The sequence below is a fragment of the Triticum aestivum genome, chromosome 2A (genome assembly GCF_018294505.1).
Source record: "Triticum aestivum cultivar Chinese Spring chromosome 2A, IWGSC CS RefSeq v2.1, whole genome shotgun sequence".
Classification (NCBI taxonomy): Eukaryota; Viridiplantae; Streptophyta; class Magnoliopsida; order Poales; family Poaceae; genus Triticum; species Triticum aestivum.
The window spans coordinates 82,887,466-82,915,253 of NC_057797.1; the positions used below are offsets into that span (position 1 = coordinate 82,887,466).

The window sequence follows — 27,788 nt, forward strand, 5'->3', positions numbered from 1 at the left end:
CGAGGATCATCTCGTCTATGTTCGAATCATCAGACGTAGACGATGCAGACGGACTCCAATCCATCTACAAAATGTACACAAAACGCCCATAAATTTCACGCGAACCTACTCCGAGCCAAATTGAGCACAAACCCGCGGGTGTTGGACATACCTCGCCCGAAGCAAAGCCGCACCGCCCCTTTCTTCTCTGCAGCCGACCGAAGCAAAGCCGAGTCGCGCCGCCCTTTTCTTCTCCCTGCCGGCCGAAGCCAAGCTGCGCCGCCCCCTTCTTCCGACACGTGCAGGCAAGCCCCATCGATTCCAACGCCGGAACCAACTGGATGCACATGCTACAAGGCCATGCGCCAAGGTCCGGGCAGATCCATGGCGGAGCTTTCGGGCGGTGTGGGCCGCTGACACATGGCGAAACTTGGTGGAATGGATCTGGCGCGTGGTGGCAGAGCTTTCGGGCGGTGCAGGGCAGCAAGAATGGGCGGGATGTGCGGCGGCGACGGGAAGTGGAGGCATGAACGAAAACCGTCGAAAGTGCATCCGCCCCAAAGGAAATGGGAGCCCCCAAAATCTGTCAAAATCTTGTTGATATGGAGGAAATGGCCTCACGGATTCGGGGGGGGGGGGGTCTATCGGGCTGGTTTTATGGGCTCCGTCCCGTAAACCGGCGGTTATTTTACCGGATGGCGAGATATGCTAGGGAGATGCTCCAACAATGTGGCCGGGGCACCCGACCCGATCTGCATATCTTTGCACACGCGAACAAGTTGTTAAAACGCGCGCATCCTTTTCCTGGTCTGCCCTATACGCGAACAAATTGTAGGGCAAAAATGGTAAACCCAGGCACTGATCTTAAAGGTTGATCTTACTGACGAACTAACTCCGTCGTGATTCCCCCGTTATCTCAGGCTAAACCGAACCTTCTCTTGCAAGCCACGATCAGCTCCTCCTCCATCGCGAGACCTTCCCCCGCCGCCACCGGCGCCATGTCAATGTCTGCGGTTTTGTCCGCCCTCCGCAGCGCCGGACGGCAACAGCTCTCCGCTTCGACGGCCGGCGTGAGGCAGGCGACCGGGTCACACGTGTTCCGGATCGACACATACACTCAGGCAAGGAGGACGATGCCCAAGGGCTGGAAGATGAGTTCGAGCACATTCAGCGTCGGCGGCCACAATTGGCGTGTCGAGTGCTATCCATATGGCGACCGGCAGGAACATGACAGCTCCATCTCTCTCTACCTCAACCACGCCAGCCACAACAAGACATGCGACGCCATCGCCATAGCGAAGCCATCATGGACTAGATTCTCCGGGGTGCGCCTCTTCTCCGATACCACCGATCCGTCCTGGGGCTGGGCCGACTTCGTAAAACATGAGAATCTGGAGGAGGAGAAGGATCTCTATGTCAAGGACGACTACCTCGCCATTTTGTGCGACGTCACCGTCACAGCTGGGATGCACACCGACGGCCACACCGAGGTTGCCACGCCAAAACCTGAGGCCGTGGCGGCGGCACCACATTTCGACTTACACGCGAAACTCGTCTCGAACAACCAAAAACCGGACGTGCTGATTGAGGTCGGCGGCGAGACATTGGCGGTGCACCGGTGGGTGCTCGAGGCCCGATCCCCTGTCTTCAAGGCAGATCTCTCGCTCGCCTTGGCCAGCGAGGGCGCCGCTGTTGTGCTACGCATCAACGGCATGGACGTCGATGTGTGCAAGGCTCTGCTCCAGTTCATCTACAACAACACACCGGATATGAATCAGCTAGATACGGCGGACACAATAGCTGAGAAGCTGCTCATTGCAGCGGACATGTATAAGCTGGAGGAGCTGAAGCATATCTGTGAGGATGCGCTACGCCAGCGCATCCGGATGAGTTCCGTGGGGGCGACCGTTGTGCTGGCCGAGCGGCACGGTTGTCCCGAGCTGAGGGAAGCATGCATGCAGTTCATGTCTTTTTCCCGGCAACTTGAAAGCACTCATGGCTACCGATGGTTTTGAGGAGATGAAAATAGATTGCCGATGGAGTACTAGTCGGGGGTCCACCATGTATCGATTCGCTAAGAGGCGATTGTGAGGCGATCGCCAGGCGATCTTCTCCCAGCGTTAAGGTTAGGGTTTCGGCGGCGGGGGTGGCGAGTCTACGTTGGTGATGGGGGTGGCGACAGCGCTCCTCTCGACACAGACCGGTGCTATCCTCATCGCCACGGAGCGGTGCTATGGCAGAGAAGGCGAAGGAGAAAACGGCAGGGACTCCGACGGCAAAGGCAACCCCGGCGGTGGCAGCGACCCCGGGGAAGACGGTGAGTGGGGGATCCTCCAAGTCCCCTACTATGTGCAAGACGCCGGATCCAACTGCGAGCCTCTCAGCGAGGTTGGGAGGGATGCTACTCTTGGACAAGTAAGCGGAAGGTTTCATCTTTGAGGAATCAGATCAGATCTTGCCCAAAAACATGAAGTGGTCGGCGGTGGGGAAGGCGTTCTCACCACGTCCATTCAACAAGACGGTGCTGGAAAAAACTATGCAGAGGGCATGGGGTCTTCATCACGAGGCAAGATTAATTCCGAGACATGGGCGATAACATATTCACGGTCCACTTTGGAAGTGAGGGAGATTGGAGGCATGCGATGACGAGCGGACCGTGGCAGTTTGATTTCAACGTCCTGGTGGTAAAGGAGTATGAGAGCAACATTAGACCCTTGGAGATGGTGTTTGACAAAGTAGATGTGTGGGTTAGAGTTATAGACTTACCACCGGGGAAGAGGACGGAGAGCTTTGGCAGAGCCCTCGGCAACTGGCTAGGGGAGGTAATCAAGGTGCATGTGGACAAGGATGGGATGACAAGAGGAAACCGGCTTCGTGTTAGGGCAAGAATTTCAATCTTTGAACCGTTGGTACGGAGTTTCTTCCTCAAGGCCACTCCGGAGGACAAGAACAGTACGTGTTTGATTTCCATTACGAGAAAATTCCTCACTTTTGTTTTGAGTGTGGGAGGCTAGTCCACGTGGACGGAAGGTGTAATCCTCCGGTTGATAAATCGGCACAATGGGGAGGTTGGCTCAGAGCATCACCGGGGAGGAGCACTGGCTCCAAAACCATGTGAAAGAAGGGAAACCCAACGCTAGCAACAGCTTTGCCAGCTCGCACTCGGAAGGAAATTCTAGGGAGTTTGGCAGTTCGGCTCGAGTGAGAGATATCCCGACCAAACATAACTTGAATGCCGATTTTGACAAACCAGAAAGCTCCCGCACTGGTGGGCAGCAAAAACTGGACAAGGGTGAAATTAACAGCCTGAAGAAAGACCGGGTTAGAGGTACATGGCCTGAGGAGAGGGATCTCAGGCACGAGATCGAACGCAAGAAAGAAAGAGATTTAAGAGAATAGCTAAAGGAGTAGCAGAGGAAGAGGGATATGGAAGGAGCGCAACATGAGAGGAGAATGTATATGGAGTGGAATGGTGCAAACAGACCTGCTCATGAGGATTATGCTTATAAACCCCACTACCCCGTACATAGAAGAAGAGGATATTATGTTAGGAATCCTCGGCATGATCAGGAGGAGTACGGGAGAAGAGGGAACAGCCCCAATGCTACTCCAAACTCGAGGAAAAGGATGCCAAGACAAATGTGGGTAGCAAAGAAGGGCAGAGAAAAATATGATTAACCGGGCAACTTTGTGCGAGACACTCGACAGAAGACAGCTTCTGTTTTTGACCGTATGACTATGAATGATGCAACCGCGGACCCTGCCAGGGCGCGGGGCCGCCGAGAGCAATGATTATTTTAGCCTGGAAGTGCCAAGGATTGGGGTTGGACTCGGCAGTTGGCGAACTTTGGGACCTGGTTAGGTCATACAACCCAGAGGTGGTGTTTCTTTCGGAAACGAAGAAACGAGTGGGGGCGATGGAGACATTAAAATGGAGATTGGGGTTCAATCATGGTGTGGCGGTGGACTACAAGGGAAAGAGTGGAGGATTGGCACTTTGGTGGCGAGATCATGTTGATGTTACGGTGCGGCCTTGGTGTCAGTATTACATCGATGCTAAAATTATGGCTGATGGAATTCCTTTTAGATTCACTGGAATTTATGGGGAACCATGCGTTGACAAGAGAAAAAAAATGTGGGAGGTCCTTCGATATCTCAGGGCACAGGATGACCTACCATGGTTATGCGCGGGAGACTTTAATGAAGCGTTGTGACAAAGTGAACAATAGGGTGGAAACCCGAGGAACGTGAACCAGATGGCAATGTTTGAGGACTGCCTGTCTGACTGCGGACTTGCTGTAACACCCCGGATGTAATTTACCTTATTTGTACTCCAACTCTTGCCGTTTCTGGCACTAAGTTATTATTTTTCCTCGTTGTCAGGTTTTTGTCTCCGTGTGTTTTGTCTTTGTCATGCATCTCATATCATGTCATCATGTGCATTGCATTGGCATACTTGTTCGTCTCACGCATTCGAGCATTTTCCCCGTTGTCCATTTTGCATTCCGGCGCTCCTATGTCCTCCGGTGTCCCTTTCTACCTCTTTTCGTGTGTGGGTGTTAAAATTTTTCGGATTGGACCGAGACTTGTCATGCGGCCTTGGTTTACTACCGGTAGACCGCCTGTCAAGTTTCGTACCATTTGGACTTCGTTTGATACTCCAACGGTTAACCAAGGGACCGAAAAGGCCTCGTGTGTGTTGCAGCCCAACACCCCTCCAAAGTTTCCCAAAACCCACCTAAATATCTCCCATCATCTAGGCCGTTCGATCACAATCGCGTGGCCGAAAACCGCACCTCATTTGGAGCTTCCTAGCTCTCTCTACCTATAAAACTAGGCCTTCCCCGAAATTTTCGGGTCATTCTTCCCCCTAACTCTAGCACATCCGCTCCCCTCGCCGCCGGACGTGTCCGATTTGGTCGGACACGTCCGCCCCGCTCCCTCCGGCGAACCAGAGACCGCCACCTGTCCCGCTGGGTCTCCCCCGCCGCGCCGGCCCGCCCGGCCCAGGGAGAGCCCCCGCGGCCCGGCCGCGCGCGCCGCCGCCCATCTCCGCCTGCCTCCACGCCGCCCTCACCCGTACACCGCCCGCGTCGCCCCGTCTCTTCGTTCGGCCGGCGAGCTCCCGGGTCCGGCCAGTCGCAAACTCCAGCGGACCTCGCCGCCCGACGCCAGCAGCTGCGACCCTCGCCGCCCCAGCGCCGCGCCCCGGCGAGCTCCCCGCCTCTCCTTCGACTCCGGCGGCCCAAGTCCAACGACCCGAGCTTCGACTCCGGCGATCTCCTCGGTTCACGCGCCGACTGCTACAGTACCCGATCTGGATCCAGATCTAGATCCCCTCTCGATTGACTTTTTCGTCCCTAAACCGTAGCATTTTGCATTCTTCCACATGCCATAACTCTGCATCCGTAGCTCCGATTCATGCGTGTAGCATATCAAAATGTTCGCCTCGAAGAGTACATCATTTCATCTCATTGCATCATTTTCATTTGAGCTCATCTTGATACCCGAAATGCTGTTGGAAAAGGGCTATGTGATGATAGTTTCAGATCTGTTTCAGCAAATGCACTTTTGTCATTTTTGCCATGATTAATGTGTGCATGCTATTATCCTAAGCTCTACATGTGTTTTGTAGAATGCCATGTCATCTTTAAAGGGGTGTATGCCATGTATTTGTGTGATCTTTGTGGTGACTGGCACAAGCATGCAAAGTAGCTTACTCAATGATGCTGATTTCAGGGACTTGGAATTTCACTAAGTCCTTGCCCTGTCATTAATTTTATGCCATATGTTCATGTTGTTTCCTAGAGATCCGTGCCTCTTTTGTGCATGATCAGTAAAGATGTTTTGTTGATAATATTGTGCTCTATCCATCCATGTCTTTGTTTGCAATTATGGAGCACCGTATCTTGAATCAATCGAGCTCTACTTTTGCTATAAAATGTTCCTGGCAGATTGTTAACATGTTTTGCAATTTTGCCAAGCTTGTTGTTGTTGATCCATGCGTACTATGATGTTCTTTTTGCCATGTCTATTTGCTAGGTGTATGCTTAGTTTGTCATGCAGTGCCTCGTAGTGAGTGCATCGAGCTCGTAAACATGCCTACTCGTTATCTGTTTTGCATGCTCCAGTTTTTCACTAAGTCTGAATCTGTTTATGTTTTTGCTATGTTCACATGCTTGCAATTGTATTTTCTGATCCCTTTTGGCTTATGGTCACTAAGGGACTTTTGTTGTATGTTTTGAGTAGCATCATGCCATGTCTTGCTTTGCCATGATATGTTCCTGTAGCATGTAGTTTTCATGCTCTAAAGATTGCTTCCTGATGATAAATTCATGACATGCTGTTAATTTCACTAAGTCTGAAACCTGTTATCTTTTGCACTTTTGCCATGCTTGTTTGAACCTGCTATTGAGTGAATTAGCCGTAGCTCAGTGTTCATCTTTTGTCAAGCATCATGAGTGGATCCCTGCCATGTATTTTTTTGCCATGTTTGGGTGCAGTAGCTTAGCTATCTTGATGCATTTAGAAGGTTACTTGCTATTTATCGCAGACCGATGCCATATTTGTTTTGTTTGTCATTTCCAGACCGTGCATCCGATTCCGGTGATCTTTATATCGATTTTAACCGAAATCACCTCACCTTTCCACTGGCACTCTTGGAATTCCAAGTTGAGGCCAGGTTCAATCATTCCTTTCCAAATCATGCCTATGCATCACATATCGCATCCCGCTTATCATACCATGTTTTGCATCATGTTGTGTGTGCATTGCACGTGGTTGATTGTGTTCCTTTTGCTTGTTGTTCTTGCTTGGGTAGAGATGGGAGACGAGTACGTGAACGAGGAGCCCGTTGAGTATGCTTACGAGGATCAAGGCAACTTTGAGAACTTTGCAGACAAGATGACCATACCCTCGAAATCACTTATATCTTTGCTTGCTAGATGCTCGCTCTTTTGCTATGCCTATGCTACGATGCCTACCACTTGCTTATCATGCCTCCCATATTGCCATGTCAAACCTCTAACCCACCATGTCCTAGCAAACCATTGTTTGGCTATGTTACCGCTTTGCTCAACCCCTCTTATAGCGTTGCTAGTTACAGGTGAAGATTTGGAGATCGTTCCTTCTTGGAACATGTTTATTGTTGGGATATCATAATATTATCTTGTTTATCTTAATGCACCTATATACTTGGTAAAGGGTGGAAGGCTCGGCCATATGCCTAGTGTTATGTGGCACTCTTGTGTCACGACCGGTTTTCCGGGTAATAAATTTCCCGAAAAGACCGTCGTGCTCATCAGCCCCAGGATTACTGTTAGCTGATGAGGCTCCAACTTGATACAGAAATTCCAAGCAGAAAACAAAATATGTAGTACAAGGCCATTCTGGCCTGTGAGTACAACAAATGGTTTCTAGTGGTTGATGGCGGAAGCGGGTTGTGAAACATCAGTGTCTATGGGGCTCCATTTCCCACGGGAACAGCTGACCAGGTTAACTCCTATCTTCACGAGGCTGCTATCTCCATTGCTTAGGTTCCGGGGCTGTCATCGCGTCGCTCCTCTTCGTGCAAGAAAATCTGGCCAAGACAATAGCCAGGGACAAGCCAGTGAGTACTTTGAATGTACTCGCAAACATTATGAACACAGGTATGATATAATAATGATGTGCTGAAAATATTTTATGCTCATGACGTCAGTCACAAAAGATAAATAAATCTCTGATGCGTGCAAGCAAGTTATTTATAAAATTGCAATAACATAGTAGTATTAAAATTTATGAAATAAATAACAAGCAAAGCCACAGTCAGGCGTCTTAGCGACACCACATAACGGGCTTTAAAAGAAATGCCACAGTCGGGCGTCTGAGCGACACCACATAAAGGGCTTTAAAAGAAATGCCACAGTCGGGCATCTGAGTGACACCACATAAAAGGGCTTTAAAAGAAATGCCACAGTCGGGCGTCTTAGCGACACCACATAAAGGGCTTTAAAAGAAATGCCACAGTCGGGCGTCTGAGTGACACCACATAAAGGGCTTTAAAAGAAATGCCACAGTTGGGCGTCTGAGCGACACCACATAAAGGGCTTTAAAAGAAATGCCACAGTCGGGCGTCTTAGCGACACCACATAAAGGGCTTTAAAAGAAATGCCACAATCGGGCGTTTGAGCGACACCACATAAAGGGCTTTAAAATAAACAATCATAGTGAATATCCCGGAGGTAGAACCATCCCAGAGATACTCGATAATAACAATAATATCACGGGTTAGTCAACGATAATAATAATCATAATTATCACAAGTCACAGGTAGTAGTTTCAGTTCTGGTTAACAGTTTCACCTCCGAAGACCGACACTAAGACCGACACTTGACCCATCCCAGACTGTAATCCTTAACCATGGACACGGCTATTCGAATAGGTTTAATCTCTGCAGAGGGTGTACTCTTTACCCACGAGTAACAGATTTCTTTAGTCCATCGGGACTAATTCCGTCTACGGTCTTTTTGTTGAAAACACACCTAACTTGCACACACTAGCTTATCTCACACGTGTCTGGAATCACCCACGACACCTATTAAGCAAACTCTAAGTGGGGAGGCTACAACCTCGCGTAGCATGGGATCAAATTTATATCGCGCGCTCTAAGGGGTGGCCTCCCCTCTCGGTCCCAACCGGAAACACCCATGCCCCCGGACCAGGTGGCCTGCCTACCAGCTACAACCGGTATCTTCCACCATGGCCTCTCTGTACGGTGTGTGCTAGAAAGAGGTTGACAACTTACTGAACCGTACTCTACTTGCTGTAGAGACAAGTGGTAGTACGAAACAAGTATGGGGGTTACTGGCACAAGACTCGATCTACGATCGACTCAGGAGGTTTAAGTATTCCCTGCATGATTAGCATGACGAATATATTTCAACCAACAGAGTCACCGCTCATATCACCTTGCCATGCCATACCAGACATAACCGTCCCGACGGAGACCGGCGACAAACTCATGCCTACCCAAGGCAGAGGTTTTCCCGGGTTCCTGCCGGTATGCATGCAAGGCACATGAGGGTGATTATCATCACAAGTGTGTCCATTTCCAACAGCATGGAAATCAATAACATGCACCCATCCATATGATCATATCACATGAAATAACAAGTTTCTCCAAAGTGAGGTGATGTTATGAACGTGTCATCGAACACACAAAAATATTATGCCGGGGTTCAGAATGCTTGCCTTCAATGTGTGGAAAGGCAGGGTGCACTCCAAAACTTGAAATATTTCTCCTCTCTTCAAAAATCTGGGGAGTTTACGCTTCCACTTAATCCCACGTGGACAGGTGCGGGGTCACTGACAGTGGGTCCAGGGGGCCCACTAGTCAGGTTTGACTAGTCTTCTCCCTCCTCTTCCTCTGTCCCGAGCCAAGGCGGGGCGTCCGGCGATCGTCGCCGGCGAACGGCGTTTCTTCGCGCGCATCTGAGCGCAGGGATGGATCCGCCACTCCTAGGCGGTCCTTCCGGTGGTCGCAGGGTCGCCGGGGGTGGAGGGAGTCGCCGGCGGCGAGCTCCGTGGCGGAGGGGGCTTCGGTGACAAAGTGATTTTGTGGCGGCGATGGCTCCCGATCAAAATCAAGTAGGGGGTTGGGTTCCTAGAAGGAAGGAGGTGTTCTTGGTGAAGAGAAATGGGAGGGAGAGGCCCTGGTGGCGCTGGAATGGACGGGACAGTGGCGGCGGCAGGAGTTGCCGGAGATGAAGAAGGCGACCTCCTCAGGTCGATTGGCTGCCATGCGGAAACTAGGGAGGTGGACTGAGGTTGCATGCGTGCTCGGATGAGTTCGGGGGTCCTTATATAGGCGAGGCAAGGCGGTTCCGCAGCGGCCGTGGATAAGCTCTCCGGCGAACCGCCTCTCTGTAGCTAGGGCGACGTGGCAGCGACGAGGGCTAGCAGACACGCTTGCGGATGAGCTCGCACTGCTCCAGGGGCCAGGTGGCGAGCGGGAGAGGCTTGGGCGGCGCTGCCCGTGGCAGAGGCGCACTGCCGACGCCGGCGTGCCGCCAAAAGTGCTCTGGCGGTGGCGCTGTAGGGCGCCAGGGCGGGCTGTCGTGTTGTGGCGAGGCAGGGAGTGCGTGGCGAGGTCCTGCCGTGTGGGCCAAGACAGGGGCGCGACGCGGCGGCTCGTATGCGCGGCTGCAATTTGCGCGCTCTGGGCGCGCCCAGCGCACGCCCACCAGATGCTCGGCGAAATGCCATGGCATGCTAGGTGGCTCGGTTGGAGCTGGGGGTTAGCGGGTCTAGGTTTGGGCTTGCAAGGGGGTCAGTGGACAAGCTGGTTTGGTCAGGGGATCAGGTTCACAGTGCAAACCAAAAATTCATGCCAAAACAGATCATGCCCATAAGGTGTTTGACAAAATGCCAAGGGCACTTAGGCAAGTCTTGGAGTGGTCAAAAACTCCAGATCAGTGTCTCCTTAGATGCAAGAGAGAGTGGTAGGGTTAGTTTGGCAAAAGGAGAAACTTGTTTGTGCAAGTTTTACAAAACTTCAATTCTGGACAGGAAATAAATGACATTACTTCATGAACCAAAATTAATGCAATGGGTGCATGCTCCTGGATTTAGGGGTTTGGTAGGGCTGTCTACAAGTAGGAGAAAACACAAGATCTTTGGAGCAAAATTAAATAGGGTTGCAGTAGAAATCACAAGGCTGGACCAGAATGAAAAAGAGGATGATTGACTCAAAATTTTCAAAGAACAGCACTAGGTTTTTGCATAATGTTGAATCATATGCTACTACCAATATCCCATAATTTTGGTGGAGGTTAGAAAGAATTATTTAAAAGGGTTGTAGTGCAAAATGCAGTCTGGACGAGAGAAGGAAAAATTGATGCAGAGCTCAAATTATCCAATGAATGAAATATATTATTGCACAAAAGTGATTTAGAGACATCACATGATATCTCCAAACTTTGGTTGGATTTTTAGAATAATATATCAAATGGTTGCAGTTCAAAAAGAGCTCCAAAACTTAAAGAAGGTCATTTTAAGGAATAAAGCTCAGAGTGAAATAATTTAATAAATAAATCTCCTGATTGAAAGATGTTTTTAAATGAGAGGGAAAATAAGTCCAATATGTTTTGGAAGGATCCACTTGGGAAAAACTCCTTAATATTAAAATAAAAGTTTTGAAATCAACAGGGATATTCTTGTAGACAAAAAATTTAGACTCTTGGCAAAATTTTAATAACAAAAACCTGGTTAAATTTTTGGGGTGTTACAATACTACCCCCCTTAAGAAAAATCTCGTCCTCGAGATTTTCTAAGAGCCGTTGTGAAAAACAAAAGTTCCATATGCGTTCGAGCGGTTGTGAGACTGCTGCCGTGGTGCTGCGTGAATAAAAATAATCCATGTAGTGTGGGATGAATGATGCAGCAATTCAGTAAAAAGAAAACTCATACTAGGATTTTTCGCGGTTACACAAGTTAATCACGAAGAAAAATTACTCATACCAGTAGAAACTAAATACTCGACTCGTCGCACAAATTTGGGGTACCATGCATAAGATACACGCAAATATAAATGCTGCAAAAACAAATACAGTAGTGACATCTAAAATGAAAACGGTAACTTGACGGGGTCCCTAGAAAATGTCTCTGGTACAGGGATACACTCCTCTTCTATCAGAGGAAGTGGATTGACCAGTCGATGTATGCGTCTCTCCGGGTCGGGCCTCAGTGGTCTGCCGATGGCGATCTGAGAATTTAAATCTACGAGGCTCTGAAGATAACCCATCACACGTTGGGTTAAACGTTCTTGAGTGTTGACGTACTGGACAAGGTTGGCCAGAACTGGGTCTCTCTCAATACGCCCACCGGGAAAAGACGTTACTTCTCCGGGTGCTGCACGGCTCGGAAAGTAATAATATCCTCGTTCGCGGGCATAGGGTACTGCGGATCGAAGACGAGCAATCGCTTCTTTCGCAGCAGCTTCTATGGCCAGGTGTGGGGTTGGCATAGATTTCCCCACGAAGGAAACTTCTGTTGGATCTTGGTTGGGGTCTACAGGAGGAATGTGTACTGCTGCCCAATATTCCGAGGTGGATGGGGTGATCCTTGATTTGAACAGTTTGTACTGAGGTGGCTGGGTAGAACCCATGGTATTGCGGGTAAAATCCCACAATATTTTGACAAAGCTACCTGGGGTTGCATCTGGGGTTCTCAGATGAATGCTGGGGCTCGGCATGACAGGAAAAAAGTTGTGAGTGTGGTGCACAAGGTGAGGGTTGCTGGGTAAGGTCACAAGGTGGTCTTTATATAGCAATGGAGCCGGATTCGTTTGAAGTTGTACTGAGTGTGGTGCACAAGGTGAGCCGGCATGACAGGAAAAAAGTTGTAAGTCATATTGGTATAAAACGCATGAAGAAGCTCCATGTTGATGGATCTTTGGACTCACTCATTTTTGAAAAGTTTGAGACATGCGAACCATGTCTATTGGTGTATACGCATGAAGAAACTCCATGCAGATGGATCGTTTGGACTCACTTGATTTTGAATCACTTGAGATATGCAAATCATACCACATAGGCAAGATGACTGAAAAGCCTCGGTTTCAGTAAAATGGAACAAGATAGCAACTTGTTGGAAGTAACACCTTTTGATGTGTGCAGTCCAATGAGTGCTGAGGCATGCAGTGAATATCGTTATGTTCTTACTTCACAGATGATTCGAGTAGATGTTGAGAATATTTACTTGATGAAACACAAGTCTGAATTATTGAATGGTTCAAGTAATTTCAGAGTGAAGTAGAAGATCATTGTGACAAGAGGATAAAATGTCTATGATATGATCATAGAGATGAATATCTGAGTTACGAGTTTTGGCACACAATTAAGACATTGTGGAAATTGTTTCGCAATTAATACCGCCTGGAACACCATAGTGTGATGGTGTGTCCGAACATCATAGTTGCACCCTATCGGATATGGTGCGTACCATGATGTCTCTTATCGAATTACCACTATTATTCATGGGTTAGGCATTAGAGACAACCACATTCACTTTAAATAGGGCACCACGTAATTCCGTTGAGATGACACCGTATGAATTATGGTTTAGAGAAACCTAAGTTGTCGTTTCTTAAAGGTTTGGGGCTGCGACGCTTATGTGAAAAAGTTTCAGGATTGATAAGCTCGAACCCAAAGCGGATAAAATGCATCTTCATAGGACACCCAAAACAATTGGGTATACCTCCTAATTCAGATCCGAAAGCAATATGGATTGTTTCTTGAATCGGGTCCTTTCTCGAGGAAAGGTTTCTCTCGAAAGAGTTGAGTGGGAGGATGGTGGAGACTTGATATGGTTATTGAACCATCATTTCAACCAGTGTGTATCAGGGCACAGGAAGTTGTTCATGTGGCACCTACACCAATTGAAGTAGAAGCTTATGATAGTGATCATGAAGTTTCGGATCAAGTCACTGCCGTACCTCGTAGGGTGACAAGGATACGTACTACTTCAGAGTGGTACAGTAATCCTGTCTTGAAGGTCATGTTGCTAGACAACAATGAACCTACGAGCTATGGAGAAGCGATGGTGGGCCCAAATTCTAACAAATGGTTAAGAAACCATGAAATCCGAGATAGGATCCATGTATCAGAACAAAGCATGGACTTTGGTGGACTTACCCAATGATCGGCAAGCCATTAAGATAAATGGATCTTTAAGAAGAAGACGGACGTGGACGGTAATGTCACCGTCTATGAAGCTCGACTTGTGGCGAAGAGTTTTTTCACAAGTTCAAGGAGTTGACTACGATGAGATTTTCCCATCCGTAGCGATGCTTAAGTCCGTCGGATTCATGTTAGCATTAGCTGCATTTATGAAATCTGGCAGATGGATGTCAAAACGAGTTTCCTTACCAGTTTTCGTAAGGAAAGGTTGTATGTAATACAATCATAAAGGTTTTGTCGATCCTAAGGATGCTAAAAGGTATGCTAGCTCTAGCTATCCTTCCATGGACTGGAGTAAGCATCTCGGAGTTGGAATGTGCACTTTGATAAGATGATCAAAGATTTTGGGTTTATACAAAGTTTATGAGAAACTTGTATTTCCAAAGAAGTGAGTGGGAGCACTATAGAATTTCTGATGAGTATATGTTGTTGACATGTTGATGATCAGAAATGATTTTCTAGAAAGCATATAGGGTTATTTGAAAGGTGTTTTTCAATAGAAAACCTGGATTAAGCTACTTGAACATTGAGCATCAAGATCTATAAGGATAGATCAAACTGCTTAATAATACTTTCAAATGAGCACATACCTTGACATGATCTTGAAGGTGTTCAAGATGGATCAGTCAAAGAAGAAGTTCTTGCCTGAGTTGTAAGGTACGAAGTTAAGACTTAAAGCTCGACCTCGGCAGAAAAGAGAGAAAGGACGAAGGTCGTCCCCTATGCTTTAGACGTAGGCTCTACAGTATGCTATGCTAAGTACCGCACCTGATGTGTGCCTTGCCACATGTCTGGCAAGAGAGTACAAAGGTGATCAAGGAGTGGATCATCAGATAGCGGTCAAAGTTATCCTTAGAGGAATAAGGATATGTTTCTCGATTATGGAGGTGATAAAGAGTTCGGCGTAAAGGGTTACGTTGATGCAAGCTTTAACACCTATCCGAATGACGCTGAGTAGCAAACCGGATACGTATAGTGGAGCAACCATTTGGAATAGCTCCAAGTGGAGCGTGGAAGCAGCATTTACAATATGACCTAGAAATTTGCGAAGTACATACGGATCTGAATGTTACAGATCCGTTGACTAAAACCTCTCTCACAAGTAGAACATGATCAAACCCCAGAACTCATTGAGTCTTAATCACATGATGATGTGAACTAGTTTAATGACACTAGTAAACTCTTTGGATGTTGGTCACATGGTGATGTGACCTGTCAGTGTTAATCACATGGTGATGTGAACTAGATTATTGACTCTAGTGCAAGTGGGAGACTGTTGGAAATATGCCCTAGAGGCAATAATAAAAGTGTTATTATTATATTTCTTTATTCATGATAATAGTCTTTTATTCATGCTATAACTGTATTATCCGGAAATCGTAATACACGTGTGAATACATAGACCACAATATGTCCCTAGTGAGCCTCTAGTTGACTAGCTCGTTGTGATCAACAGATAGTCATGGTTTCCTGGCTATGGACATTGGATGTCGTTGATAACGGGATCACATCATTAGGAGAATGATGTGATGGACAAGACCCAATCCTAAGCCTAGCACAGATCGTGTAGTTCGTATGCTAAAGCTTTTCTAATGTCAAGTCTCTTTTCCTTAGACCATGAGATTGTGCAACTCCCGGATACCGTAGGAATGCTTTGGGTGTACCAAACGTCACAACATAACTGGGTGGCTATAAAGGTGCATTACAGGTATCTCCGAAAGTGTCTGTTGGGTTGGCACGAATCGAGACTGGGATTTGTCACTCCGTGTAAACGGAGAGGTATCTCTGGGCCCACTCGGTAGGACATCATCATAATGTGCACAATGTGACCAAGGGGTTGATCACGGGATGATGTGTTATGGAACGAGTAAAGAGACTTGCCGGTAACGAGATTGAACAAGGTATCGGTATACCGACGATCGAATCTCGGGCAAGTAAAATACCGCTAGACAAAGGGAGTTGCATACGGGATTGATTAAGTCCTTGACATCGTGGTTCATCCGATGAGATCATCGTGGAACATGTGGGAGCCAACATGGGTATCCAGATCCCGCTGTTGGTTATTGACCAGAGAACGTCTCGGTCATGTCTGCATGGTTCCCGAACCCGTAGGGTCTACACACTTAAGGTTCGATGACGCTAGGGTTATAAAGGAAGCTTGTATGTGGTTACCGAATGTTTTTCGGAGTCCCGGATGAGATTCCGGACGTCACGAGGAGTTCCGGAATGGTCCGGAGGTAAAGATTTATATATGGGAAGTCCTGTTTTGGTCGCCGGAAAAGTTTCGCACTTTATCGGTATTGTACCGGGAGTGCCGAAAGGGGTCCGGGGGTCCACCGGGGGGTCCACCAGCCCCGGGGGGCACATGGGCTGTAGGGGGTGCGCCTTGGACTATATGGGCCAAGGGCACCAGCCCCAAGAGGCCCATGCGCCAAGGAAACTTGGGGAGGGAAGAGTCCTCAAGGGGGAAGGCACCTCCGAGGTGCCTAGGGGAGGATGGACTCCTCCCCCCCTCTTGGCCGCACCCCTTCCTTGGAGGAAGGGGCAAGGCTGCGCCTTCCCCCTCTCCCTTGCCCCTATATATAGTGGAGGGGAGGGAGGGCATCCATACCTGAGTCCCTGGCGCCTCCCTCCCTCCCGTGACACCTCCTCCTCTCCCGTAGGTGCTTGGCAAAGCCCTGCAGGATTGCCACGCTCCTCCATCACCACCACGTCGTTGTGCTGCTGCTGGATGGAGTCTTCCTCAACCTCTCCCTCTCTCCTTGCTGGATCAAGGCGTGGGAGACGTCATCGGGCTGTACGTGTGTTGAACGCGGAGGTGCCGTCCGTTCGGCACTAGGATCTCCGGTGATCTGAATCACGACGAGTACGACTCCATCAACCTCGTTCACTTGAACGCTTCCGCTTAGCGATCTACAAGGGTATGTAGATGCACTCTCCTTCCCCTCGTTGCTGGTTTCTCCATAGATAGATCTTGGTGATTCGTAGGAAAAAAATTTGAATTTCTGCTACGTTCCCCAACAGTTGCATCTGGGGTTCTCAGATGAATGCTGGGGCTCGGCATGACAGGAAAAAAGTTGTGAGTGTGGTGCACAAGGTGAGGGTTGCTGGGTAAGGTCACAAGGTGGCCTTTATATAGCAATGGAGCCGGATTCGTTTTACCGTGGTGATAGGTAATAAATTTGCCAGCTTAGCTCCAAAGGTCGGGTCAGTGTCAGAGATACACATATCTCATAAAGAGACGTGTTACTGTGGTTGTCGTCGGGTTGGTTTTGGTAGTTGTGCCCGGAAAATGTGCAACTATGCGCTGACAAAGAAAATACGCAAGGCTACCATTAAAACAGAGGCACAACGACAGGCTGCGTTAATATACACGGTCGCATGATTACCAAGTGAGGATACACTGAGACTCGGTACTACTCGTACGGCTTAGTCTACCTCGTTTATGTCTAAACGGGCGTGCCTGGTGGATGTCGAGGCTTCTCCACGTGTCTCACTGCTGGGATTAGTCGGAGATGGCGGAGGAACTGCAGGGTCGGGGTAGCGATGATGACCATCGCGGGGATTGTTAGCCACAATCCCGTTGGAGTGTGTTCCCAAAAGGCGACGAAGCACTTCTGGGGTCATCAAAGCATCTCGGTTGGTGGCTGGAGCTAATCTCGGGGTCTCGATCGGTTGTCCAAACAGCACGACTGGGTTGTCGGCATTGGGCTCGTTTTCTTCTCTCGTCGGGGCTCGACGAACCAGCTCTCCACGAGCTGCAATTAAATCAATAGTGATTTGATCGCACAGTTCCTCTAGTGCACTTACATAGCGCACCAGGTGCAACAATGCAGGATCTGTCTCGTGATCTCCGTTGGCAACTTGGGGTGGTCTACCATACCCTTCACGTCTGGGGTAGTAGTGGAACGAGCGACAGTTAACTCTGGGCGACAAGTGCCTGAGATGAACTATAGCCTCTCGAGCAGCTAGTTGTATGGCTTGTGGCTCAAAGGAAGTTGTTCTTCCGGTGAACCTGTAGGGGTGCTCGGGTGCTAGACCCCTACCGTAGATGTGTACAGTGGCCCAGAATTGACGGTCTTCGCCGCTCATGGGTCCTTGGTACACAACATATTCTGGTGGCTCCTCTAACGCATAGGCACGACGGGTGAGGTTTGCGAGGATGGTCACAAAACCTCCAAGGTTGGTTGCTGTGGTCTCGTTGTGCACTATGGGGCCAGGCATTGTGGCTAGGTTGGGGAAGAGACTGTGCTGTGCTGGGTTGAGGCTAGCGTGCCCTTTTTATAGCAAAGGGAACGGAGTCTTCCTTCGCACGCTTGCGAATGAGACATTTTTGCCATCGGTCACTGGTGTGCGATCGACAGGCTAGGCTGATAGGTTGGGCACCGACTGCCAAAAGTGTCGGGATTACTGTGTGGCTATCTTGCACGAGAAGCTTGGCTGGGGTTTGGCTAAGGTCTAGTGGGTTGGTTTGCCTAAGTTTTTCGACCTGGCTAAGATAGGATTAGCCAATGGTCAGCCTGGCTCTGATACCAAGTCTGTCACGACCGGTTTTCCGGGTAATAAATTTCCTGAAAAGACCGTCATGCTCATCAGCCCCAGGATTACTGTTAGCTGATGAGGCTCCAACTTGATACAGAAATTCCAAGCAGAAAACAAAATATGTAGTACAAGGCCATTCTGGCCTGTGAGTACAACAAATGGTTTCTAGTGGTTGATGGCGGAAGCGGGTTGTGAAACATCAGTGTCTATGGGGCTCCATTTCCCACGGGAACAGCTGACCAGGTTAACTCCTATCTTCGCGAGGCTGCTATCTCCATTGCTTAGGTTCCGGGGCTGTCATCGCGTCGCTCCTCTTCGTGCAAGAAAATCTGGCCAAGACAATAGCCAGGGACAAGCCAGTGAGTACTTTGAATGTACTCGCAAACATTATGAACACAGGTATAATATAATAATGATGTGCTGAAAATATTTTATGCTCATGACGTCAGTCACAAAAGATAAATAAATCTCTGATGCGTGCAAGCAAGTTATTTATAAAATTGCAATAACATAGTAGTATTAAAATTTATGAAATAAATAACAAGCAAAGCCACAGTCGGGCGTCTTAGCGACACCACATAAAGGGCTTTAAAAGAAATGCCACAGTCGGGCGTCTGAGCGACACCACATAAAGGGCTTTAAAAGAAATGCCACAGTCGGGCGTCTGAGCGACACCACATAAAAGGGCTTTAAAAGAAATGCCACAGTCGGGCATCTTAGCGACACCACATAAAGGGCTTTAAAAGAAATGCCACAGTCGGGCGTCTGAGCGACACCACATAAAGGGCTTTAAAAGAAATGCCACAGTTGGGCGTCTGAGCGACACCACATAAAGGGCTTTAAAAGAAATGCCACAGTCGGGCGTCTTAGCGACACCACATAAAGGGCTTTAAAAGAAATGCCACAGTCGGGCGTCTGAGCGACACCACATAAAGGGCTTTAAAATAAACAATCATAGTGAATATCCCGGAGGTAGAACCATCCCAGAGATACTCGATAATAACAATAATATCACGGGTTAGTCAATGATAATAATAATCATAATTATCACAAGTCACAGGTAGTAGTTCCAGTTCTGGTTAACAGTTTCACCTCCGAAGACCGACACTAAGACCGACACTTGACCCATCCCAGACTGTAATCCTTAACCCTGGACACGGCTATTCGAATAGGTTTAATCTCTGCAGAGGGTGTACTCTTTACCCACGAGTAACGGATTTCTTTAGTCCATCGGGACTAATTCCGTCTACGGTCTTTTTGTTGAAAACACACCTAACTTGCACACACCAGCTTATCTCACACGTGTCTGGAATCACCCACGACACCTGTTAAGCAAACTCTAAGTGGGGAGGCTACAACCTCGCGTAGCATGGGATCAAATTTATATCGCGCGCTCTAAGGGGTGGCCTTCCCTCTCGATCCCAACCGGAAACACCCATGCCCCCGGACCAGGTGGCCTGCCTACCAGCTATAACCGGTATCTTCCACCATGGCCTCTCTGTACGGTGTATGCTAGAAAGAGGTTGACAACTTACTGAACCGTACTCTACTTGCTGTAGAGACGAGTGGTAGTACGAAACAAGTATGGGGGTTACTGGCACAAGACTCGATCTACGGTCGACTCAGGAGGTTTAAGTATTCCCTGCATGATTAGCATGACGAATATATTTCAACCAACAGAGTCACCGCTCATATCACCTTGCAATGCCATACCAGACATAACCGTCCCGACGGAGACCGGCGACAAACTCATGCCTACCCAAGGCAGAGGTTTTCCCGGGTTCCTGCCGGTATGCATGCAAGGCACATGAGGGTGATTATCATCACAAGTGTGTCCATTTCCAACAGCATGGAAATCAATAACATGCACCCATGCATATGATCATATCACATGAAATAACAAGTTTCTCCAAAGTGAGGTGATGTTATGAACGTGTCATCGAACACACAAAAATATTATGCCGGGGTTCAGAATGCTTGCCTTCAATGTGTGGAAAGGCAGGGTGCACTCCAAAACTTGAAACATTTCTCCTCTCTTCAAAAATCTGGGGAGTTTACGCTTCCACTTAATCCCACGTGGACAGGTGCGGGGTCGCTGACAGTGGGTCCAGGGGGCCCACCAGTCAGGTTTGACTAGTCTTCTCCCTCCTCTTCCTCTGTCCCGAGCCGAGGCGGGGCGTCCGGCGATCGTTGCCGGCGAACGGCGTTTCTTCGCGGGCATCTGAGCGCAGGGATGGATCCGCCACTCCTAGACGGTCCTTCCGGTGGTCGCAGGGTCGCCGGGGGTGGAGGGAGTCGCCGGCGGCGAGCTCCGTGGCGGAGGGGGCTTCGGTGACAAAGTGATTTTGTGGCGGCGATGGCTCCCGATCAAAATCAAGTAGGGGGTTGGGTTCCTGGAAGGAAGGAGGTGTTCTTGGTGAAGAGAAATGGGAGGGAGAGGCCCTGGTGGTGCTGGAATGGACGGGACAGTGGCGGCGGCAGGAGTTGCCGGAGATGAAGAAGACGACCTCCTCAGGTCGATTGGCTGCCATGGGGAAACTGGGGAGGTGGACTGAGGTTGCATGCGTGCTCGGATGAGTTCGGGGGTCCTTATATAGGCAAGGCAAGGCGGTTCCGCGGCGGCCGTGGATAAGCTCTCTGGTGAACCGCCTCTCTGTAGCTAGGGCGACGTGGCAGCGACGAGGGCTAGCAGACACGCTTGCGGATGAGCTCGCACTGCTCCAGGGGCCAGGTGGCGAGCGGGAGAGGCTAGGGCGGTGCTGCCCGTGGCAGAGGCACACTGCCGACGCCGGCGTGCCGCCAAAAGTGCTCTGGCGGTGGCGCTGTAGGGCGCCAGGGCGGGCTGTCGTGTTGTGGCGAGGCGGGGAGTGCGTGGCGAGGTCCTGCCGTGTGGGCCAAGACAGGGGCGTGACGCGGCGGCTCGTGTGCGCGGCTGCAATTTGCGCGCTCTGGGCGCGCCCAGCGCACGCCCACCAGATGCTCGGCGAAATGCCATGGCATGCTAGGTGGCTCGGTTGGAGCTGGGGGTTAGCAGGTCTAGGTTTGGGCTTGCAAGGGGATCAGTGGACAAGCTGGTTTGGTCAGGGGATCAGGTTCACAGTGCAAACCAAAAATTCATGCCAAAACAGATCATGCCCATAAGGTGTTTGACAAAATGCCAAGGGCACTTAGGCAAGTCTTGGAGTGGTCAAAAACTCCAGATCAGTGTCTCCTTAGATGCAAGAGAGAGTGGTAGGGTTAGTTTGGCAAAAGGAGAAACTTGTTTGTGCAAGTTTTACAAAACTTCAATTCTGGACAGGAAATAAATGACATTATTTCATGAACCAAAATTAATCCAATGGGTGCATGCTCCTGGATTTAGGGGTTTGGTAGGGCTGTCTACAAGTAGGAGAAAACACAAGATCTTTGGAGCAAAATTAAATAGGGTTGCAGTAGAAATCACAAGGCTGGATCAGAATGAAAAAGAGGATGATTGACTCAAAATTTTCAAAGAACAGCACTAGGTTTTTGCATAATGTTGAATCGTATGCTACTACCAATATCCCATAATTTTGGTGGAGGTTAGAAAGAATTATTTAAAAGGGTTGTAGTGCAAAATGCACTCTGGACCAGAGAAGGAAAAATTGATGCAGAGCTCAAATTATCCAATGAATGAAATACATTATTGCACAAAAGTGATTTAGAGACATCATATGATATCTCCAAACTTTGGTTGGATTTTTAGAATAATATATCAAATGGTTGCAGTTCAAAAAGAGCTCCAAAACTTAAAGAAGGTCATTTTAAGGAATAAAGCTCAGAGTGAAATAATTTAATAAATAAATCTCCTGATTGAAAGATGTTTTTAAATGAGAGGGAAAATAAGTCCAATATGTTTTGGAAGGATCCACTTGGGAAAAACTCCTTAATATTAAAATAAAAGTTTTGAAATCAACAGGGATATTCTTGTAGACAAAATTTTTAGACTCTTGGCAAAATTTTAATAACAAAAACCTGGTTAAATTTTTGGGGTGTTACATCTTGCCGCCCTAGTTTCCGTCATATTGGTGTTATGTTCCCAGATTTTGCGTTCCTTACACGGTTGGGTTATAATGGGAACCCCTTTGACAGTTCGCCTTGAATAAAACTCCTCCAGCAATGCCCAACATTGGTTTTACCATTCGCCACCTAGCCTCTTTTTTCCTTGGGTTTCCGGAGCCCAAGGGTCATCTTTATTAAACCCCCCGGGCTAGTGCTCCTCTGAGTGTTGGTCCAAACTAGAGCCCCTTGCAGCGCCACCTCGGGGAAACTCGAAGGCTAGTTTTAGTTGTACGGATTGCTTATCCGGCGTGCCCTGAGAACGAGATATGTGCAGCTCCTATCGGGATTTGTCGGCACATTCGGGTGGTGTTGCTGGACTTTTTTTTACCATTGTCGAGGATGTCTTGTAACAGGGATGTCGAGTCTGATCGAATTGTCTTGGGAGAAGGAATATCCTTTGTTGACCGTGAGAGCTTGTGATGGGCTAAGTTGGGACTTCCCTACAGGGATTTGAACTTTCGAAAGCCGTGCCCGCGGTTATGGGCAGATGGGAATTTGTTAATGTCCAATTGTAGATAACCTGAAACTTAACTTAACTAAAATACACCAACCGCGTGTCTAACCGTGATGGTCTCTTCTCGGCAGAGTCCGGGAAGTGAACACAGTGTTGGAGTAATGCTTGACGTAGGTTGTTCTAGGATCACTTCTTGATCATAGTTGTTCGACCATGCTTTTGCCTTCTCTTCTCGCTCTCATTTGCGTATGTTAGCCACCATATATGCTAGTCGCTTGCTGTAGCTCCACATCATACCTTTGCCTTACCTATAAGCTTAAATAGTCTTGATTGCGAGGGTGTGAGATTGCTGAGTCCCCGTGACTCACAGATTACTTCCAAAACCAGATGCAGGGACCGATGATACCGCTCCAGACGATATGACCGAGCTCAAGTGGGAGTTCGATGAAGACTCTCGTCGTTACTACGTGTCTTTCCCAGATGATCAGTAGTGGTGCCCAGTTGGGGCGATCGGGGACTTTGTCGCATTTGGGGGTTGTTCTTCATTTTGGTTCCGTAGTCGGACCTTGAGTGTAATTGGATGAATGTAATGTTATTTATGTTATTTGTGTGATGTGGCGAGTGTAAGCCAACTATGTTACTCTTATTCCCTTATTGTATTACATGGGTTGTTGTGAATATTACCCCACTTGCGACATTGCTTTCAATGCGGTTATGCCTCTAAGTCATGCTTCGACACGTGGGAGATATAGCCGCATCGAGGGCGTTACACTTGGGATCTTGGGTTCTCGGGATACCCATTCACATGGGATAACAAGCGAGATATGGAAGAGAACATTCAAGTTCGGTTGGACCGGGCGACTTCTAACGCTGATTTTGCCGAGTTGTTCCCGGCGGTAGAAGTTCAGCGTGTGATGAAGGAAGAATCCGATCACCAAGCGCTGATCATTAAGGCGTCGACGGCACTGGCCGAGGCGCATGCCAAGGGACAGCGGCCTTTTATCTATGAGGCTGCATGGGCCCGACATGATGGTTACGATGGGATGGTGGCTATTGCATGGGCTGCTGCCCTCACAACCAATCAGCAGGGCGAGAAGTTGGTGGCAGCATGTAGCAGGCTCAAGGAAGCGACCAAAGCCATGCAAGAGTGGAGTCGAAAGGTTTTTGGGTCGATTAAAAACATATTGGCCACCTAAAGGGGTAGTTAGTGGACGCAAAGGAGCGAGCTTCTCGGACGGGCTACCGACAGGAAATAAAAGACATTGAAGATCAGCGCCATGAGCTCTATGAGAGGGAAGAAGTGTACCACAAGCAACAGTCGAGAGTGGACTGGCTGACGGAAGGAGATCAGAACACAAAATACTTTCAAAATCGCGCTTCGCATCGCAAACGAAAGATCACAGTCAAAGCATTGAGGAGGGATGACGGGACGAAGTGCACCGATGATGAAGGGATGCGCGCGATGGCTGCATAGTTCTATGAGCGTCTTTTCCCCTCTGAAGGATCACATCACAAAGAAAATGTTCTGTAACACATACAGGGACTTGTCACTGAGGAGATGAATGCAAAACTAACAACACCTTTCTCTGACGAGGAGATACGCGCTGCTCTTTTTCAGCTGGGGCCAACCAAGGCACTGGGGCCGGATGGCCTACCTGCCATGTTTTACCAACGCCACTGGGAGTTGGTGAAGGAGGATGTGTGTGCAGCAGTCAGAGAGTTTTTGGAGGGAAAAGCGGTCCCAAATAGTTCTAATGACATGATCATTGTTATGATTCCGAAGGTAAACTCACCGGAGTTACTTTCTCAATTCCGACCCATTAGCCTTTGTAATGTGTTGTATAAGATAGCGGCAAAGGAACTGGCCAATCGCCTGAAAGTGGTGCTGCCTTTCATGATCTCAGAAGAGCAGAGTGTGTTTGTGCCTGGCAGACTAATAACAGACAACGTGCTTGTAGCCTACGAGTGTGTTCATGCGATCAGGAAAAGGAAACGGAAGAAGCCATTGTGTGCGGTCAAGTTAGATATGATGAAGGCTTATGACAGAGTTGAGTGGGATTTTCTAGAGCAAATGCTACTGAAGTTGGGCTTCTCCTGTCACTGGACGGAGATGGTTATGCGCTGCGTTAAATCTCCTACTTTCTCTGTCAAGCTCAACGGGAGTTTATCTCATAGTTTTATCCCGTCCAGAGGACTGAGACAGGGGGACCCCCTATCCCTGTACCTCTTTCTCTTCTGCGTGGAGGGTTTCTCGGCACTATTAAAGAAGGCGCAGGAGGAGGCTGTTATCAAAGGGGTTTCGTTCGGTACCAACGGGCCAATCGTTACCCATTTACTCTTTGCTGATGACGGTGTGGTATTTGTGGAAGGTTCTAGGAATAACTTTGAAGCACTCCGGACTATTCTGCAGCAGTATGAAGCTGCGTCCGGGCAGAAGGTGAACTTCCATAAGTCCTCAATTTTCTTCGGGAAAGGAAAGGAGGATACTACAAAAGAAGAGATAAAGAAGGTGATGGGCATTAAGGAGGAGGCGTTGAGTGAGCGGTATTTGGGGTTACCTACAGTGGTAGGGAGCTCGCAGGATGGAACTTTCAAATATGTCAAGGAGAGAGCAAGAGGGAAAGTATCAGGATGGAAAGGACGAGGACTATCAAAGATGGCTAGAAAGGTGCTTGTTAAATCCGGCCTCCAATCAACACCAACTTTTACCATGAGCTGCTTCCAACTCACAAAGAAAATGTGCGGGAATCTGTCATCTATTTCGTCAAACTTCTGGTGGGGTGAAGCAAATGGACAAAAGAAGGTTCATTGGATCGCATGGGATAAAATGTGCACGAGAAAGCATGAAGGGGCCTAGGGTTTCGCGACCCGGAGGCTTTCAACCAAGCCTTGCTTGCAAAGCAATCTTGGTGTCTCTTTCAAGTGTCGTCTTCACTGTGTGCTAGGGTTTTGAAAGCACGATACTACCCAGAAGGATCAATACTAAATGCAACCTGCCCAGGGAGGGTTCTTACACATATAGAAGCATCTTACACGGGAGGAACTTGTTACTGGATGGCCTCATATGGAGAATTGGAGACGACACTAACATAAAAATCCACCACGATAACTGGATTCCCAGGAAAGGTAGCCTAAAGCCACTTGGGCAAAGCTACATCCCAGGGATAGTGCGAGTCAGCGACTTGTTGGAGCCGGATGGAGTATCTTGGAATGTGAACATGGTACAGACCATGTTTGCGCGGACGAGGCTCGGGAAATATTACAAATTCCAGTGGGAGGCGCTGAGACAGAGGACTATCAGGCGTGGAAGTACACCAAGAATGGGGATTTCTCGGTTAGATCGGCCTATCACCTTCGCATGAGTCAGAAACGAGCGCGTCAGGGAGGCCAGAATCTTCCTCGACGGTGGCGGACCACAAATCCTGGATGTGTCTATGGGACACGGTGGCACCTGGGAAAGTTAAAACACATATGTGGCGAGTCATAAGAAACGATATTGTGGTGGGATCAGAGCTACAGAGGAGGAAAATCAAACCGGGAGTTTTTGTGTTGCTTGCGGAAGAGAGGAGACAATCTATCACATATTTTGGGGCTGCTACCACTCGGTTAAGTTCTGGAAGATAATGCACTCAAAATTTGGGGTGTCGGTGGCGATCCCACCGAAATCATGTAGCCCTCAGGGTGCGTTGTCGAGATGGCTCATGTCATGGTTTGCTGAAGCTTCGGATGATGAATGAGCAGTCATGGTACATGGGGTTTATGCCCTTTAGCTAGCAAGAAATAATGCCCGAGATGGACAGCGGGTCGAGGAAGCGGAGGAGATAGCAAGGAGAGTTCTTAACCTAATAGTGGAGTGGCAGTCTATCCACGGCCGCAGGAGCAAACCGGGAAAACCGAGGACGACAGAGAAGTGGAAAGCTCCAGAAGAGGGAAGGGTCAAGGCCAACGTTGATGGAGCGACGGCAAAGACGGGGGACGGGGGAGCTGGGGTGGTCCTCAGAAACCATGACAGAGCGTACATCACAAGTGCTAGCTACTTTTCTCCCAAGGTGCAATGATCTAGTGAAAGCAGAACTCCATGCTTGCCAACGAGCAGCCATCCTGGCGGCAGCGCAAAATATCCCTAGAGTGTACATGGAATCGGACTGCAAAGAGATAGTAGGAAGAATCGGGAGCAAAGAGAATGATCTGTCATCTCTGAGGCCGATCGTGGAGGAGGTCAAGAGGATAATGGAGGCAAGGGAGGAGTGGAAGATTGCATGGGTAAGGAGAGATGTATCAGGCTGCTCATGTTTTAGCTAGGGAAGCTGTTTCTAGTAATCGATGTATGGAGTGGCCCAATATGCCCCCAGACTTTATCTTGCATGTAATTTCGGATGAGATCCCCGGTGGGGATAGTTGAATAACTTATTTGTTGGGCGTCAAAAAGAAAATAGATTGCCCCTCTGCTCTGCTGGAGGTCGTCCTGAAGCAGATGGTGCGGCTGGAGCTGTAGTTGCTCGGGGTACCAACGTGTTTTTTTTTCTTTAATATAAACTTCATCAGCTACTCCACGCACTTGTCCTAATCTTTGGCTTGCAAAAAAGTTGTAGGAGTTGCATTTTTTTTGCGATGTTTCGTCCGTGTAATTTGATTTTTTTTTTAAATTAGTAAATGCGCACAGGCAACACACGTTAATATTTAGGTAATATATTAATTGCACGCGGATATTAGGTATGTTATTATTTGTTTCTTAATACTGTGATTAGTGCAATATTTGGTATGATATTAATTACATATTAAACACGTTTAACGCTCACCAATGGAACAGTCTAGGTCGTTGGATTGACTTAGTTCGATGGCCGAGATCAGTTGGATCTACTCCTTCGAATCTTTTTATATTGGTATAGATATAGATAATAATTGTATGCCAGTACCATATAGTTTGATTTCTTTCCAAATAGAATACATGTTGTACCTTCCTAATTTTTGAGCCCATTATTGTTCCATTACCATTTTTGTTGACCATCGGACCA

At 48.4% G+C, this 27,788-nt stretch overlaps 1 pseudogene; it reads left to right on the forward strand.

Annotated features, from left to right (window-relative positions):
• The first annotated feature begins 1,112 nt into the window (after nucleotides 1-1,112).
• Nucleotides 1,113-27,268, forward strand: LOC123184838 (BTB/POZ and MATH domain-containing protein 2-like; annotated as a pseudogene).
• Nucleotides 27,269-27,788: the final 520 nt, after the last annotated feature.